Genomic DNA, 17943 nt, shown 5'->3' on the forward strand with positions numbered 1-17943 from the left:
AAATACGTGAAATGCATTGGCAGTTGCGAAATCGGACAACCGTCAGCTGTGTAACGGAATGATGACAAGGAAAATTTGTGCTGGACGAGGACTCGATCCTGGGTTTCCCGCTTTACAGAAGCAGCCGCCTTAACCGCTTTGGCTATCCGGCCAGGTTCAAACTTGTGTTCATGCATCACAAGCTGCACTCGTACACATTATGTAATTCCCAGACAAGGGAGCGACATTTTAATTGAAAGTCGCTGCTTGGTATCGGCGGGTAAATACGGTATTGCATGTCCGAAGGTATCATGCTTCTTACTTCTTAACAACACAGGCACTGCAATATCGTACCGGGTGGTTATAATTAAACTTTCCCTATTTAACACGTTATAACATAGAAACTAATTACCTTAAGAGGACCAAACTTGGTAGCAATAATGTCAAGGACATGGGGAAGACAAATATTGCAGAATTACGAGGGGTGTTTTTTAAGTAAGTACCGTTTAGAAATTTAAAAAAAGACGTGCTAAGATATCTCAATAGTTTTATTTTACATGAAAGCCTGTACCTTAATCTACTTTTCTACAAAATTTCCGTCATTATTGAGGCACTTTTCATAACGCTGTGCCAGTTTTTGAATACCCTCCGACCGACTTGTTAACCACTGCATCACCACTGTTTTGACTTCGTCATCGTCTTGAAGACGCTGACCGCCCAGGTGTTTCTTCAAGTGCAAGAACAGATGGTAGTCACTGGGAGCAAGATTGAGGCTGTACGGAGGATGATCTAGAGTTTCCCATCGAAAAGATGTGATATCTTTGGTCTGATTCGCCACATGCGGACGGGAGATTTCTTACACCAAACCGATTCCCTTGCTCAACTTCCATGGACTGTTGCTTTGATTCTGGTGGGTCGTAGGCCACCCATGTTTCATCGCCCGTAACAAAGTGCCTTAAGAAATCATCACCGTCGTTGTGGTACCGCTCAAGGAAAGTCAATGCACCGTCTAAACCTTTGGTTTTGTGCGCATCCGTCAACGTTTTCGGTACCCAACGTGCGCACAATTTTTGGTAATTCAAGTGCTCGGTCACAATGCCATACAAAACACTACGAGAGACATTAGGAAAGTCATCCCGTAAGGAGTAAATCGTAAAGCGTCTGTTTTCTCTTACCTTATTGTCCACTTCCTGCACCACACTTTCATTGACGACCGAAGGACGCCGACTCCGTTGCTCGTCATGCACATTTGTGCGGCCATTGTTAAATGCTCTCACCCACTTCCTTAGCATTCCATAACTCATAATGTTTTATCCGTAAACTGCACGCATCTCACGATAACTATCGATCCCTTTTAGGCCTTTAGCACTAAGAAATCTTATAACAGCCCGTACTTCACAGTCGGCGGAACTCATCTTAAACACTCAGTACACAACGCAAACAAGGAAGAATCAGACTGTAATAGATTCAGTGCGTAGATTAAGGTACAGGTTTTCATGTAAAAATAAAATTATTGACATATCTTAGCACGTCTTTTTTGAATTTCCAAACGGTACTTACTTAAAAAAACACGCCCTGTAATTCAATTGAAATAAAGCGCTGCTATGATAAATCACACCACTACATATCGGTACCATTACTCCCACAAAATTCGCTCAATACGGCACCCACAAGTTTCCAGAAGAGTCTGAAAGCGCAAGGTTACATTCTGCACAGCAGAACGGACATGTCCGCGAAGCATCTCCATAGGTATGTTGGATACCTCTCTTGACATGCTGCGCTACAGATCAGCACATATGTGGATGTTCCACTGGTAAAACCTGACCTTCAGGTAGCCCCACAACCAGAAAGCACAGGAAGTGAGATCAGATGAACGTGCCGGCTACGCATTTGGGCATGATCGGCTGATAATTCGATCGTTTCCAAATGTGTTTCACAGAAACAGGTGAGCTTTGAGAGACTGCAGGGCATTTTCACTTCTGATTCGGTGTTATGCCGCTTCAAGATCTTAGGGAATATGATCCTTTATTGCAATTTTGACTTCATACATCATTATGATGGTGGGCAGTAGTTAATGCTCTTGCTTGCATGCTCTAGGGAAGGAATAATGGTAAGCTTTACCTGCATTAAAAGGAATAGGATGCCGATTGAAATGACTGCAGTAAAAGCGCAGGGCAATGGTGGGCAGAGGGAAGGGCGTTTTTTCTGCGAAACCTGGGGGAGACATTTCTGGACGGCCGAGTTCCGCGGTGTCATTGTGCAGGCACTTTGGTTGGCACCGGTCAGGAGGCAGCCACATCCAGATAGACTGACTAGCCGCGAGAAGTCTCCGCTGCAATGGCCAGCGCATTGCAGACCGGCAATAAAGCAGAGCATGGGCCCTTGTTAGGAAGGAAGCTGACAAAACAACTGTGAGCGTTCCGTGAATTTCCGTGGAACAGGGCTACTGGCGCCCAGACGTCCAGACTCTGATACAAAACATTTTTGTGAGAGCACGAGACTTTTAACAAGTTTATGGCCTTTCTTTGGAAACTTTGAAATGGACTCAACAGGGGAGATAACAGGTTTTTATGGAGGGATGTAGTTCCAACCTGCTCATGTTGTTAGCAAAAGACACGGAAAACGCAAGGGAAAGAGGCTGCAAAGCTGAATCTTTTTTTCCTTTTCTCCCAATTAACTTTAAAGTCTGTGGTTGGTCAAATCGGTGCATGCAGAGCAAAGGCCGCTCTCCCAGCTTAAAATGCTGGGCTCCAGCTCGTGATTGACTTGTGCTAAAGTGAGGGAAGTCTAATATGTAAATGTGCTTTGCTACCGAGCTGAGGAGGAATTGGACGGAAAGGGAATAGAGACAATTCTTTTATTGGCACTTCGCTAGTAAAGAACTGCAGGTCTCTACCTAAACGGTGAGACTTGTGTTCTTCGCTTGTGTGCCCCTTAGAGCCTGTGCCAATCAACTTCTGAACCGTCAGAGGTACTGCTTCTAGCATCACGCACACAATGAGAGATGCGTGGGTGTACTTATTTGTCTTGAGTCGGCCGTCTAAACATTTGGCATATTCCGTCACGTATAGTCGTGGCACAGAGTCAAATTGGTTTGTCAGACCAGCAAGCAGGTCCACCTGCACACTGGAATCCACCGGGGTTTCAGAGGCTCATAGGAAAGTACTTGCGTTCCGAATTAATCGAACGCGAGACCGCGTACTTGCATTTTTCGGGCGCGCGCTATTAATAACAGATTGTGGCCGTCCATGATTTCAGTCGCCGATCGCATTTTGGTGTGTGCCACCCTGACCACCGGGAGGGTAAAGTATTCGCTGCTACGGTCTACGGCTCCAATATATGTTTCTCAGCACCCTGTACTTTCGAGGCATATTTTTCTTTTTGGAATGGTAGAATTTAGATGATTGTGGCCTAGTTTTGTGCCATAACCAGGATTCACATGTATGAAGTCAGATAAAGCGATTAGTGTTCCGGTTAGTGTCGTGTGTCGATCCCCAGCTGATCACTTGGTGCACCATAGACCCCAAGTTAGTGAAAACGTTTGTCAAATAAAATATTTTTGTGTGACGTTTCTTTACCCATTTTTGTTGTCTTGTGCTATTAAGGATGAATAAATCTATTGTCATTTAGATCCCAACTTCTCCCTGAGTTCTGATTAACAGTACCTTCCCATTTTATTATTGAAGTCTAGGTTTGAAAAGTAAGTAGAAGGTTTTAAATTGGCGTCCCCTCCCAGGATCTCTTACTATATAAACGTTATCTTTCAACTTCACGAGCGATGTGTGGTGAGATCCCATCTTGCATGAAAACTGTTGAGTTCGACGCGCCTCTCTCCTGTAGGGCACGTATGACATGCTGGCAAAGCGTGAAAGGGTACAGTACCGCCCGACATTGAAAATAGGTACAACATACTTCATTATTATTGTCAGAACAACACTTTTTTTTTGTAAAAAAACTCAATTTCAATTAATACAGCGAAGCCGGATACCAATGTGGGAAAGAATGACAATTTATTTATTTAATTGATCACATGTGCACTCCCACAAAGTAAACCCCTACATCCAGTTTGGTGAGATCTGTGAAATGAATGAATGTATGGTCGTCTGCTAACCACAGATAGTGAATGTTAATATATGATCATCTTTGAGACGATCCTTTGGCCACCGTTGGTGGGACCAAAGAGATGAAATTTACCTGAGCTTTGAGCGCCTGAAATGTGGCTGACCAATACGGTAGCAAGGTGCTCCCCCACTTCGACAGAGGTGTGAGAGAACCTGGAGAACGGCCATGTTTCAGCACTCTGCCGCTGGATCTTGTGCTGTTAAGACCTTTTTTAGTTGTGCTCCGTAATGACAAAAGAGTGGAGACATGGTATGCATGTGGAATATTTAAGAGTAGTTTGAAATAATAATTTCTCTATTTCAGGAACTTTTGTGGGGAGAATTAAGTGTCAGGCAGGTAATATTAATGGGATTGTAGTAATCTTCGGAAGTGACCAACGGTCACAATGAAACCACGTGTAGCAATAAGTTGAAATACTTCCGTGTGCTTAAGTTAAGCTGAATTACTAGCGTGTGTACAATAAGTTGAAATATTTAAGAAATAGCGTGTGTACCATAAGTTGAAATATTTAAGAAATGGCGTGTGCAAGACTTGAAATTAGAGACGAGTACTTCCACGTGGTGAGTACTGTGTGAGTCTCAAACTGTGTATGAGACTAAAGATAAAGAGAAGTACTCGTCCATGGTATCAGTTGAGGACTCGCGTGTGTGATGAATACGTTCTTAATATTACTTTGCGTGATATGATTCCGTGTGACGCTAGATTCAAACTCTGAGAGAGAAGCAAGGTGAGTCGGCCGTCTATCCAGCAACGCCACTTGGCTTGCATTGCACAGGAAGACGTGCAAATATCTCCAGAGTTCATAGTAGGAAAGTAGAATTACGAAGTGGGGCAGTGTCGTGTGAAACTGGGATAAATACTAATTGAAGTGGGAAAGCTGAAAGTGATAATGTTGTGACTATTTAGTGTTTTGTATTCCATGTCGTAGTGTGGTGTATGTCATGTAATTTGGGTATGTGTGGTATGCATGGGAGTGTAGCGAGGTAGTTTCAAAAGATTATTGGGTTATGCTTGTTCCTTCGGTACCGCTCGGTCTGGAGGAAAGTTTAGTGATGATGATTGTGAGAGTCGAAGTGTGAGGTATAATAAAAGATCCACCATCCTATCCAGAAAGAGCACTGTAGCGTTAAATATTTACGAGACCATAAGGTAGAGAATCACCAATGTAAAGCCATGCCCACTGGGCGGAATTTCTCATGTGTTATTGTTGTAGGTTATAGAATTTGTGTGTTTAGGTTATAGAATTTATCGGAATAAATAAGACAGTGAAGAGAAAAAGATTGGTGGACTTTTCCTTCGAATTGTATGTTGTCATAATGTCCCGAATTTATAATGTGTGCGCCATTCATATTCAGTGCGGTGGCCACGTGTTGATAAAAGCCGTTAAATAAGAGACAAAAAGAAAATATGGTATTGTCAGTGCGTAGTGTACAGTCAGAGTTCTGTAAATTACTGATAGTCAGATGCGTGTTTCCGTTGCGTATTATTCATATAGCAGGATAATTTGTAACTTAATTGTGAGTACGAGAGTTCATGTTACTCGATAAATAAGAAAGAATCCACTCGCTTGGCAGACTACTCATCTTGCAGGCCTGACTGCTTGATGCCACAGTATGAACAAGGCATGTGGGTGCCTCCCAAGCGTATCGCAGTAATGCTGGCCAGTCACACTGCAATCTTTGGTCCTTAAGCGCCAACCTGTTTAAAAGAGAATGAGTCAATGATGAACGCAGCCGTGAAGCCACACCATATGGTGACATGTTCACCATACAACGTCATACACAGTGATTGAAGGTGATCACCACACGGCAATTCTGTGTGTTCACCTCACCCCTCAGAGAAACATGAACTGCTGACCACAGGATGGTCCAGGGCGAGAAAGTGGAGAGCGAAGTCAAGACGTCGTTGTGCGTGCCGTGGTGCAAGGTACTGTACGATATGGATCTTGTACGGATACCATTTGAAAATGGTTCGAAGCACCTTCCGTACAGTAGACCACGGATTGTTCAACTGTCGTGGCACAGCACTTGCACTGCCTGACGATCGGGAATTGTGAGCAGCGTTTTCTGCCATAGCAACAGCGATTTCATCAACCACCTGTGATGCAACCAGTCGTCGGCCTCTACCCAGAGCGACGTCCTGTTCTCCAGTTGATTCGAACTTCTTCATCATGCCCTGCACAGCAGGATATTAATGAATCTCAACAAATTAGCAACACTTTTATGATATATTTCTCCTGAAATACGTGCGATCTCAAAGAGAAAACAAAACAAAAGAAGCCTTGTAATGGCTCTGAGCACTATGGGACTTAACAGCTGTGGTCATCAGTCCCCTAGAACTTAGAACTACTTAAACCTAACTTACCTAAGGACATCACACACATCCATGCCCGAGGCAGGATTCGAACCTGCGACCGTAGCAGTCGCACGGTTCCGGACTGCGCGCCTAGAACCGCGAGACCACCGCGGCCGGTGAAGCCTTGTAAGGTGGCAATATTTTCACACCATACATTTAACATCCTTTGGATTCATATTTATATTAGATCATAATTTGAATTATTAATCATTTCATTGCTAAACTAGCTGGCACTACGTACTAATAATATCTGTAGTGCTGCATGTCTGGGAGTTAATTAGGGCTGAGCACCGACAGAAATGGCGAAGCGAGCCACACTTTTCTCAGAAGCCGCTATCATCTAAAGAGGGGCTGGGAGGAGACTTGACGTCTTCCGCAGGGGCGGACATTTACTACCCCAAGAGAAAACACAGCGTGGAGGTGACGGTTTTCTACGCTGGAGACCCCAGAAGCACTTTAGCGCTGACATAGAAGGTAGGAGGTTGCTCTTTTATGGGACTGAAAAAAACTTCAGTATAACGTACCTGGAGAAAGAGCATCGAGTGCGGAACTACGAGAAGAGACATTCTTTCAGTGCGAAGGAATGCGGAAGGTCACAAATGATTGTCATGAGCTGACCTCTGTGGAATCTTCTCACGAAAGGCACAGCAGCACACTTCCCACTGAAAAGAAGAGACGCGTTTTGAATGGCAGAGTGCTAAGAATGCAGAAAGGGATCTGGAAATTTCCAGAAAATCTTCTGAAAGAATATGAGCTTCAGGTGATGGGCTAGTGGATTCATGACCCATGTATTGGGAGGTAATGTTTTGTAATGGCCACGGGATTCGTCCCCTGTGTGCAAACATAGACGCCACGTGTCCAGTGAGGAGCGAGGCATGACGTGGAGAAAGGCACTTCCCTCCAGTGATCGGTCGAGGAAGCTTCCCTGCCAGGATCGACCTAGAGACTTCGCTGGCCAGAGCCAAAGTGGAGAGTCTGGTGGATAGACTTTGAGAAGTGTTGCTTTCTATATAGGGAATATGTAAAGTCGTTTCCCTTTGACAGAGCTGTTATTCAGTTTATCCGAGTTACGATTCTTTAACTCTCTGTAGAGTCTGACACATATTGAAGTGTTTCTTTACAGGACAATATTGCGTCTACTTAGTAGGCAGAGAATTGCATGTACGTCACATACGTCGTCTGCACAGCAGCCAATGTCCCAGCGAGCAGATCATCGGTCAAGGACAACTGGTGTCCGTATTTCATTTAGATAGACGCGCACTCTAGTTTGGCACATAAGGAACTACTTACAGTAGATATGGTGAGTCCCATTTGCTTGTCCTCCGAGCGTTTTCTCTATGTGCCCTTCAGAAGCAGGGCATCTGTTTCTGGCCGCTAATCAATGTCAGCCAGGTTCGTATCTATCTAGTAACAGGGCAAGAGAAGGGGTGAACGGTCTAAGGAAAGTGAAACACAATTCAGCCACTGTCGAAATTACGTGCAGGGTAGAATCTGCGACTGTCTACAAAATTTGTTGCATTCTTAATTTTTTTTTTTTGAGAATAAATAACTCGCGGATCCACGTTGCTATTCATTCTAGTACCATCCCGATAGGAATCATTGGTGCGATGTGATATACTGAAGTAAAATCACAACACGATACATCGTACAATGGAAATCGACGGGTGTACGTTGTCGGTGACAGGGTCATCTTAATCATTTGTAGGCATGATAATTTCACTGCAGAAACATATGGCAACTACACACACACGCTGTATGTTACATAAACCACAGCGGTTTACATAAATACTTGTCGTACTCTCGTACAGACTGTAATGCAATTTCAGTGGTACGTAGCTTATATTGCCCAGAAATATGCAAGTTTTAAAATATCATATACAGGGTGTCCCATTTATCTTGACCATCCCATAAATTTTGGTTCCGAAGCAAAAAAAACAGTCTATGAAGTAAGTATGAGGCTATAGGGAGACAATAACCAACATGATTGCTTTCTTGTAACTTTGTGGCGAAGATGTGAACATCAGTATGTCTTTGTAAATGGCAACACAGGTTTTCCATTCGATAATCCGCCTACCCTCCTCAAGACTTGTCAAAAAACGTATCACAGTGTACCATTAATGAAAATTTGATGTTATTAAAAACGTAACACAAAACTAAATTTGAGCCTCCAGTACTAGCAGAATTAACTTCTTTGTATTTATATATTTTTTTTATATTTTCCTCTTTTTAGTCTTGATACTTTTATCCAGATGATCTCTTTTGACTGTTGTGTTAAAGAAGTGGCCCCGCAGTTACGATTTATTTGGTTTACTAGTCTAAATGCGTTTCTTTCTGAGGATATGTCTTCACAACAGTGGAAAGGCTTGTAATGCGTAGTCATCAAAACATACAACACAAAATACACAGTAATGCAACAAAAATCAGAAAAAACACGTACTCTTTTGTCACTATGATTTCCGTAGTAGTGAATATTTTAGCATAGTCTCGTCATACCACTTTTCCATTGCATTCAGTGAACCCATACATGAGGTTGCATATTGGCCAAATCTTCACCAGTAAACCTAACGATAAGGCTGCATATCGCAGTTGGTGTATAACTAACACTGCCGGAAAAACGAACCCGAGGTAGAACCCAACAGTATTGAATACAAGCTTGTGAGCGAAGAGCAAGGTAGGTTTTACTGACGTCAACAGCAAGTATCAATCAACTTTAGGAAATGTAGTTTTCATACTGCGTTTTAGTCGCTCCGTACTGTACGACTGATTGAAAACAAAGACTCGGTCTTCTTTTCTCTGAATGACTGCAGGTTTCGCACATACAGTAAGTGAAAATGGACATTGCAGATTAGTAGTGAAATCACTCCAATAGCAAATCGGTGTCATATCGAAGTGTTGCGCCTTCCCTGCTAGAAACGCTGAAAAGAAAAACACAATGAATAATGATATAAGGACCTGGTGAATTAATATCAAAGCAGAACTTAAGTAATTCAAAGTAGTTAGTGTACTGTGAAATCACGAGAGCTACAGCCCGCGATGCTTACGTTTTGAAAGCTAAAAGCGGAAAAACAAGAGCGAAGAGCCATGCTTCTCCTAGCTGCTCCTTTAAAAAATCTGAAGGCTGTGCCTTCTTTTGTTATACAGATAATGCAAATTCTGTATGAACATCGGCTCTTTGGTCGTAAATGTAATGTCGGCACAAATAGCAGTTCTTCCAGTATGTATGTCTCGGTTGCCTCTTGTAACAAGGAAACTGAGCTCATGTGACATGTGTTTTGATAGCTGTCGCATCCATTCTGTTCAGAATCGTCGCGACAAGCAATTTACTGCATGTCATGTGGCCATCACAGCTATTCGTACTGCTTCGCTGATCGTACCTGATCGCTGCCGTTACAGTAATTGAAAGCAGCTGCAAGAGACTGTAACGTTTTGAATTATGTCGTGTGTTACCGACTACTGCAGAAGACGGCTTTTGATCGGTAAGTTACACGGGTTTTGTTACGAAGAGTCTCCAAAGACCAGGACTCCTTATGAGAATATGCATTTTATCTTTCACGTGATCATAACGGCTTTCAGCTGCTGGCCTCCTCTTACGTAACGTCATACCTAAGAATCTCTCCTCTACACAAATGTTCTGTTAATTTACAGACAACTACGTCCCGATTATATTTATGGGAGTACATTTCAAATGCTCGGTTTCTCTTAAGTGCTAAGCTTTCGGGTACCCCGCATAGGCAGAGAAGCATGTACTTTCCACTTTCCATTCAGCAAGCTATGCATTTTCATGCTGTGCCTCGCTTGACAAGGTCAAAATCTGCATGTCTAGAAGATTATGGAATGGCTGCATCCGTTGGTAATCAACGGAACATGAGAATCCTGTCGAGTTTATTCGTTCTGAACTAGCTCCCCTAAAAGCGTGCGCCCAAATCACATCTGGGGGCAGTATTGTTGGAGATAATCCTTGATGCTGTTGTGGTCTGAAGACTGGCTTGATGCTGCTCTCCATGCAACTCTATCCTGTGCAAGCATGTATTCCTCCGAATAAGTTACCTACTGCAAACTGCATCGTTTTGGACCTGCTTACTGTATTCATCTCCTGCTCTCCCTCTACAGTTTTTACCCCCACCCTTACCTCCAACATGAAACTAATGATTCCTTGATGCCGTAGGACGCGTACTGTCAATCGTTCCCTTCTTTTAGTGAAGATACGCCACAAATTCCTTTCCTCTGCAAGTCTTTTCTGTAGCTCCTCATTTGTTATTTGAACTACCCATCTGATCTTTAACATTCTTCTGTAGCCCCACATTTGAAAGATTGTATTCCCTGCAATCAGCGACGCGTAATCTTGTCATCTTGTACGATCCCCACCCCTCCGCCTCACAGTGGATAAAGCGACACAGAAACTGTGAACCCATCAGTTACTTTGAGTTAGCCTGTTTTTTTTCCTTTTTCACATTAGAAGTACGATTTATCAGCTGCTTAACTCACAAAGTTTATTTCATGCGAAGCACTTGAAGAACGCTGAAGGAAAATACCAGGTCTGTTCTTTCGAGGAGGACACAGATGTTTTTCTTGCCCATCCTTGCACATTCTATGCTTGTGATTCGATTACCATAAATTTTCTTTACCTAGATAAGCTGTTATCAGGAATTATTTGATGCGTTGCCTTAATCTGACAATGGACAATGGCTCTGAGCACTATGGGACTTAACATCTATGGTCATCAGTCCCCTAGAACTTAGAACTACTTAAACCTAACTAACCTAAGGACATCACACAACACCCAGCCATCACGAGGCAGAGAAAATCCCTGACCCCGCCGGGAATCGAACCCGGGAACCCGGGCGTGGGAAGTGAGAACGCTACCGCACGACCACGAGATGCGGGCCCTTAATCTGAGTCTTAACCATTTTCATGCAGGAGAGAGTGTCGTGAACACATAAACAGCATAGTAATAGGTAAACTTTGTGGCGCTCAGCCAGTTGAAGCGTCTCTATGTAAGTAGCTTTATTGACTTTCAGAATTGATAACCAATTTTACATTTCAGAGCAGTATTGCTTAAGTGTCGGTGGTCCTATAAATTCAGACTGAAAGAAGGCTGATCAACTGGGTGATGTATCACGCATTTTTAGTATTTCCATACTAAATTACCATATTTGAATTGCATTTCATATCTAAATCATCTTCCACATTAGCTAGATGCATATTAATAGTTTACTTTGATACAGGAAACCAAATTATCAGATATTTGCGTTATTACCCTATATTTTCCCGTTCCATCACTCTGGTTGTCTGCATGGAAGCGTGTTTGTCATCTGCTGGAGTTTCTATATGTCTTTGGACTTGGGGTAAGTTTCTCTGAATGTAGAGACAGCTTAGGCAACGAGTCACTTCTGTGTTATTAAAAGGACCTTAATACAATTTCAAAATACCATTTTATTCATTTGCAAACATTTGACTTAAACTTATCCTCACTGTTTGAATGAAAAGTATAACTTTAGTGTTCTGTCACGCATTGCACTATTGCGTGGATGTCTAACAGCATTTTTGGAAAGATAGCAAAATTCTCATTTGCAAAAGCAGACTAAAGTAATATAGTAAGGTAAATAGCCGCGCTATGATTTATTTCAGGGACACGCGGTTCAGCACTTCATATTCCTGCAGCATGCAGACAGAGCAGAGCTGGGTTATCCTTTGCACAGGTAAGAAACAATTTAAGAGTCTAGAAATGAAATTATAAACTGTTTCCATTTGCAAAATTTTCATATTAATTCAGTAGATGTGTTTTCTACCAGAGCATAATGTTAATACGCGACATTAAGCCATTGTGTGTAATTATTTGATGAAGAACCCATTCTGCGTGTTTTGATAATCGTTCTTTGTATTTAATTTCATTTACAAGTAGTCAGATGAAGTTTAGATTAAATGATATCACACCAAGTAAATTACATATTTAATATTCGTGTTCAAACGTAGGGTAGCTAAGGCTCTATTAGATTAGAGTACATGGGTGACACTATAATCAGAATGTGAACGCAATTTCTTTCACACTGGCAGCGTGAAGTTTCGGCACACGCCGTTTACAACTAGAAACGAGTAAAAGGCTGTAACTGAATTTCAGCAAATGCTGTAAAGCCCTTTCGAAAGGAAATCGTAGAGCGTTACTTATTTGTGTCACACCAAGTGATTAGAGGCCTCCTGCTTAAGACTTTGCTAAAGACGTTAGTTGCTAGCAGCAATGAGTTGGATATTGCACACTGTTAATACACGAGGACGTGCTGACAAATAATGCCTCCGAATTTTTTATATGAAAACTCTTAAAGTTCTTTTTTAAATAAAACAAACGTTATTACATCCTACATCTTTATTCTTCATGTCTACATAATTATTTCTCAGCGTGGTCTCCCAATGAGAGACCAGTTTGTTGATACCGGCAGTGTAGAATGTTTGACTTTGTTGACGGCGCCACAATCTCACCTCTCCTCGCCCTGCTTCATCGCTATCAAGATGAAGTCCTCGAAGGTTTTCTTTTAAGTTTTGGAAGCGGCTGAAAATCGGTTGGGCCAATTCGGGTATGCATGGAGTAAATTCACGGTGTCGGATTGACGTAAATGTCGCAGCACTCGTGGGTGGTCCGGCGTTGCCGCACTGAAGGAGAGGGTGTCTGCGTGTGAGGGAACTCTTCGATTCGGAACTCGATTACAGCACTGCGTTTCCCACGCACCGACGTACATGCGTTTACATGCGACACATCTTCCGAAACACTGAATTTCGGAAATTGCTAGGCCAGTTAAGTATAGTGCCTGGAACACAGGAATTCCATTATGTGATTCAGTCAACACAGCAGTTACCTTTCTTCACTGAAATATTACAGGTAGACAGCTTCGTTCTCAGTCTAATATTTCTGCTTCTCCTTCATTGCATAATAAGTCCACATTAAATGAATATTCTGAAAACAATATGTAACGTTTCAAAACCGGTTGCGTTTACATGGGAGCGAAAATCGACTGCGGGATTGGAAAACCGCCGACTAGAAGCGGATTTCCAGAATCGATTTTGAAATGTTTATATGACCACCCAGAAGTGGTATTGGGGAATCGGTTTACGTAATCCGGTTTTGGGCGCCCCATGTAAACGGAGTGATTGTTTGTTACACGCCGCCATGTTACACGCTACAGTTCGGAGCCCTCTAGCGGCAGAGGGCTGAGTATACGTTGACATAAAGAACAGCCGTGAAGAATGTTAATAACGTTTGGTTATTTAAAGCTCTTTAAGTATTTCTGCGTAACAAATTCGGAGCTATTAATTGTCAGCACGCCCTCGTATTTGGGCTGAGAAACTGTTGGTTTGTATCAGGGCGACCTTCAGCCGAGTTCCGCAAAAAAAAAAATCAACCACTAAAAGGCCCATTTCTCATCTGACGGTATTTGTCAGTTAGCAGAACTAACATTATTGCTCAGAAGTGAAACATAATGTAGTTCCGAGGCGAATTTCACTCAGTTTCAAGGTATACTGTATGGGTATGTTGGAACTCACTGTTTCAAAACTGAACAGTGGCACTACTGTTGCGCCAAACATCGCTTACTTATACACACCTTCATTGTCCTAGGTTTCAACGACATGTCGTGCCACCGATCACTGTGAGTACAATTAGTGGCACTCGTGAATAATTGATCATTAATTGTGTCGTACCATGAATCAGAGACATTCTCTGGCCTTCAAATGACAGCGGATGTCTGTACTTGTTATCCTTCTTGTGCAGCTATCTTATAAAGGTTAGTTAGTTAGTTACATGATCCATTCTTTTATATAAATTATGTGGAACGAGTTAAGGTACAGGATATGTAAGGCCTATATGGTTAGTGTTGCACTAATGAGCATATTATTGTTTAGTCCTACTCATGCAACTACACTTAAAATTAGTTTTGTTTTTATACAAGCAACCATCTTTTTAATAAAAGGTGGTCCATGGAATTTTAGTTGTCTAGGAGAAAATATTTTAGGTTAGACTTAAACTGTACTATACTACTTGTCAGATATATTTAATTATTGGGTAAGTAATCTGACATTGTTGTTGCTGCACATGGTGCTCTTTTCTGAGCCATTCACAGATTTAATAATGGGTAATAAAGCTCATTGTTTCCTCTTGTGCTGTGGGTATGAACATCACTATTCCTCTCAAATTTTAACTGGTTATGACGAACTTAGTTTGCAAATATGTACGGTGCTGGTCCAGTTAAAATGCCTAACTCCTATATGACGTCTGTGGGTAACACCACATGTATGGCTACTGCTTGCTTTTGTGCAATCAGTACCTTCTCCCAAATTGATGATACTCCAGAAAATTATTCCATAAGACAGTATCAAATGGTAATACGCAAAATAAGATAGGAGACTGAGTCATTTGTTTAGAAGATCGCCAATTATACGAAGAGCAAAAATATCTGACCATAATTTCTTAGTAGCTCAGTTATATACTGTTTCCAGATCAAGTTTTCGTCAGTGTGTAAACCCAAAACTTTGGAGCATTCTACTCTGTTTACTGGCTTCTGTTCATGTGCTATATCAATTGTTGGTATGACTCTGAGAAAGTGGTTGTTATTGTGTTGTTGTGTTCTTCACTCCAAAGACTGTGCTAGATGACGGTTGGGTTCTGGCTTAAAATGTGTAAAACTGGCCCTTTTCATCTGACACCAATAAACCGTTGCCCCTCCAAAACAATGAATGAGAAAATCTTTTGTTTTGAAACTAAACAATAATCACAATCAATTCATTTTATTAGATCAAAGTGCGCTTTAAATCATCTAACAAACATTGACAGTACCAAAACACTAACTTAGAAATTGGGGTAAGGATCGGGAGTCTGAGTGTGAGTATGATGTCTCTGTGTATAACAATAATACGGGGGGTATCAAAAAAAATCATCCGATTTATAAAAATCTTAAGTGTTATGTTATTTGAGATATGTGAGTGAACAACGTGCTGTTGGAAAGAGCAAACTCTCTACTTTTACATGGTTCTCGCTGGGTAGCAGCAGTGTGCGCCCACTCCAGTTCTTGTAAAAATGGTGTCGGGACAACTGAAAGCGTTTTGTGTTCTACGTTTTGCGCAGTGCGGGTCAGTAATAACTGTTTAGCGTGATTTTCGTGCTACATATGGTGTGGCTCCTCTTACAGCACAGAGCATTACACGATGAGAGGAACAATTCCGAGAAACAGATTATTTTGTAAAAGCAAATCGCCGCTGTCCCCGAGTGTCTGACGCAGACGTCGAGCGCATCTGCCATAGTTACACCAAGAGTCCGCAGAAATCAGTTCGCCTTGCAGGACGACAGCTCAACATGACCTCGATGTCCGTCTGGCGTGTGTTGCGTCGACGTTCACACATGAGACCATACAAAATTCAGCTATTGCGAGCTCTTCGTGAAAGTGACAAACAACAGCATGTAGAGTTCTGTAATTTCGTTCTCGGCAAGATGGAGAGTGACAGTTTTCTTCCACGCTTAGTGTTTAGTGACGAGGCAACATTCCATTTAAATAGAAAGGTGAGCCGTCATAATGACAGAATATGGGGTACGGATCAACCACATGGAGTTGTACAAGATGAGAGGGTGTCTCCTAAAATTATTGTGTTTTGTGCAGTTTCATGGGAAAAGGTGAATCGTCCATTTTTCTTTGCCGAGAACACTGTTATAGGAAGCACATGTCTTGATATGCATGAGAACTATCTTTTCCCACAGTTGGAGACTGATTCGAAGGATATCCTTTACCAACAGGATGGGAAACCACCACACTGGAATCTGGAAATGCGGGAATTTTTAAATCAAAGCATTACTGAACGATGGATCGGTCGCACTGGACCAAATGATTCAACTTTATATTACTGGCCTCTAAAGTCACCGGACCTGACTGTATGTTGTTATTTCTTGTGGGGGTGTATAAAAGACTCTGTTTATTGCCTCCATTACCAAGAACAATGAACGAACTGAGACATCGCACAGCAGCAGCTGTGGAAGCTGCAACTCAAGACATGCTCGCCGCATTGTGGGAACAATCTGAATACCGTATTGACTTATGCCATGCGTCTCAAGGGGTGCATATTGAACATCTATGAAAAGGTATGAAAAAAGCTTTGTGAATTCCCCTCTTATCAAAAAGGACCAACTCGAACCCCCACACGTCATCGTGTTTCTACGTCGTGCACTCGCACCGTTGCTGTGATTCCCACAAAGGGAGTTATTTACTATTGTCAATGACTGTCTAGGCAAGTGGTACTACAATTTCGGAAAAAAATGGTATCCATTTTACGTTTTTTTAGTTCCAGAAATATAGACGTGCCAAATCGGATGACTATTTTTGATATTTACGAAGTCGTACTGTGATTGCTGAAATTTTAGTATCAAAAGACAGAAGGGTGCGCATTTGTATCTGTGGCTGGAATTAAAAGCATATTGATCGTGAAAATCTACGAGCGTATGTTCAGACTGAAGCTTGAAAATTGCTGAAACTTGATTTGACTGGACCCACAATTAATGTCACTGATGTGGCTAAATCTCACCATACCATATTCCTGTATGCATGTTTGACGACTGACCGTGGAATGTCGTTCAGACGTGCGTACATCTCTGAAGGAACAAACACTGCTGCGATCAACAGCTGTATAAAATAGAAGACATGTATTTGCAGTTGCGAATACAATTAGACCTCAGCTGCACAATTTATTGGTGATAATCAAAATGTGTGCCGAACGGGGACTCAAAGCCAGCTATCCCGCTTCACACGAGATGAAGCTTGAAAACTAGTGAAAACTGAGCAGCAATGCTTTGACTGTCGTGACATGATCTCGCCATACTATTTCGTAGTATCTGTGTTTTACGGTGTACTATGGAATGTCCATCAGACATACGTGAATGTCTGAAGGAACAGATACCGCTGCGAACTAGGGCTGTATGAAATAGAGGAAATGTATTCGCAGTTGCGAATACAACTAGACCTCAGCTGTACAATTTATTGGTGATACATGAAAATTTGTGCAAATGGGGACTCGAAACCGAATTTTCCACTTTACGCGAGCAGTCACCTTAATCACTTTAGCTATCCGAGCGCACTTCCCGGGCCAACTCGAACCCCCACGCGTCATCGTGTTTCTACGTCGTGCACTCGCACCGTTGCTGTGATTCCCACAAAGGGAGTTATTTATTATTATCAATGACTGTCTAGGCAAGTGGTACTACACTTTCGGAAAAAAATGGTATCCATTTTAGAGGTTTCCAGTTCACTCAAGATTTATCGTTTCAACAATATATATGGAGTAGATGAAATGATTACATTTATAGATTAGTAAAACAAACCGATCAGATATACCAGGTATCGACCCCTGCTGTAACACCCATATTAGTATATATGTGAAGACAGTCACTGTTCTCGAAAGAACAGATACTGTTGATGATCGTGCAGCTTTTCCATTGAATAAATGATGACTAACTGAATC

The sequence above is a fragment of the Schistocerca piceifrons genome, chromosome 4 (genome assembly GCF_021461385.2).
Source record: "Schistocerca piceifrons isolate TAMUIC-IGC-003096 chromosome 4, iqSchPice1.1, whole genome shotgun sequence".
NCBI classification, from domain to species: domain Eukaryota; kingdom Metazoa; phylum Arthropoda; class Insecta; order Orthoptera; family Acrididae; genus Schistocerca; species Schistocerca piceifrons.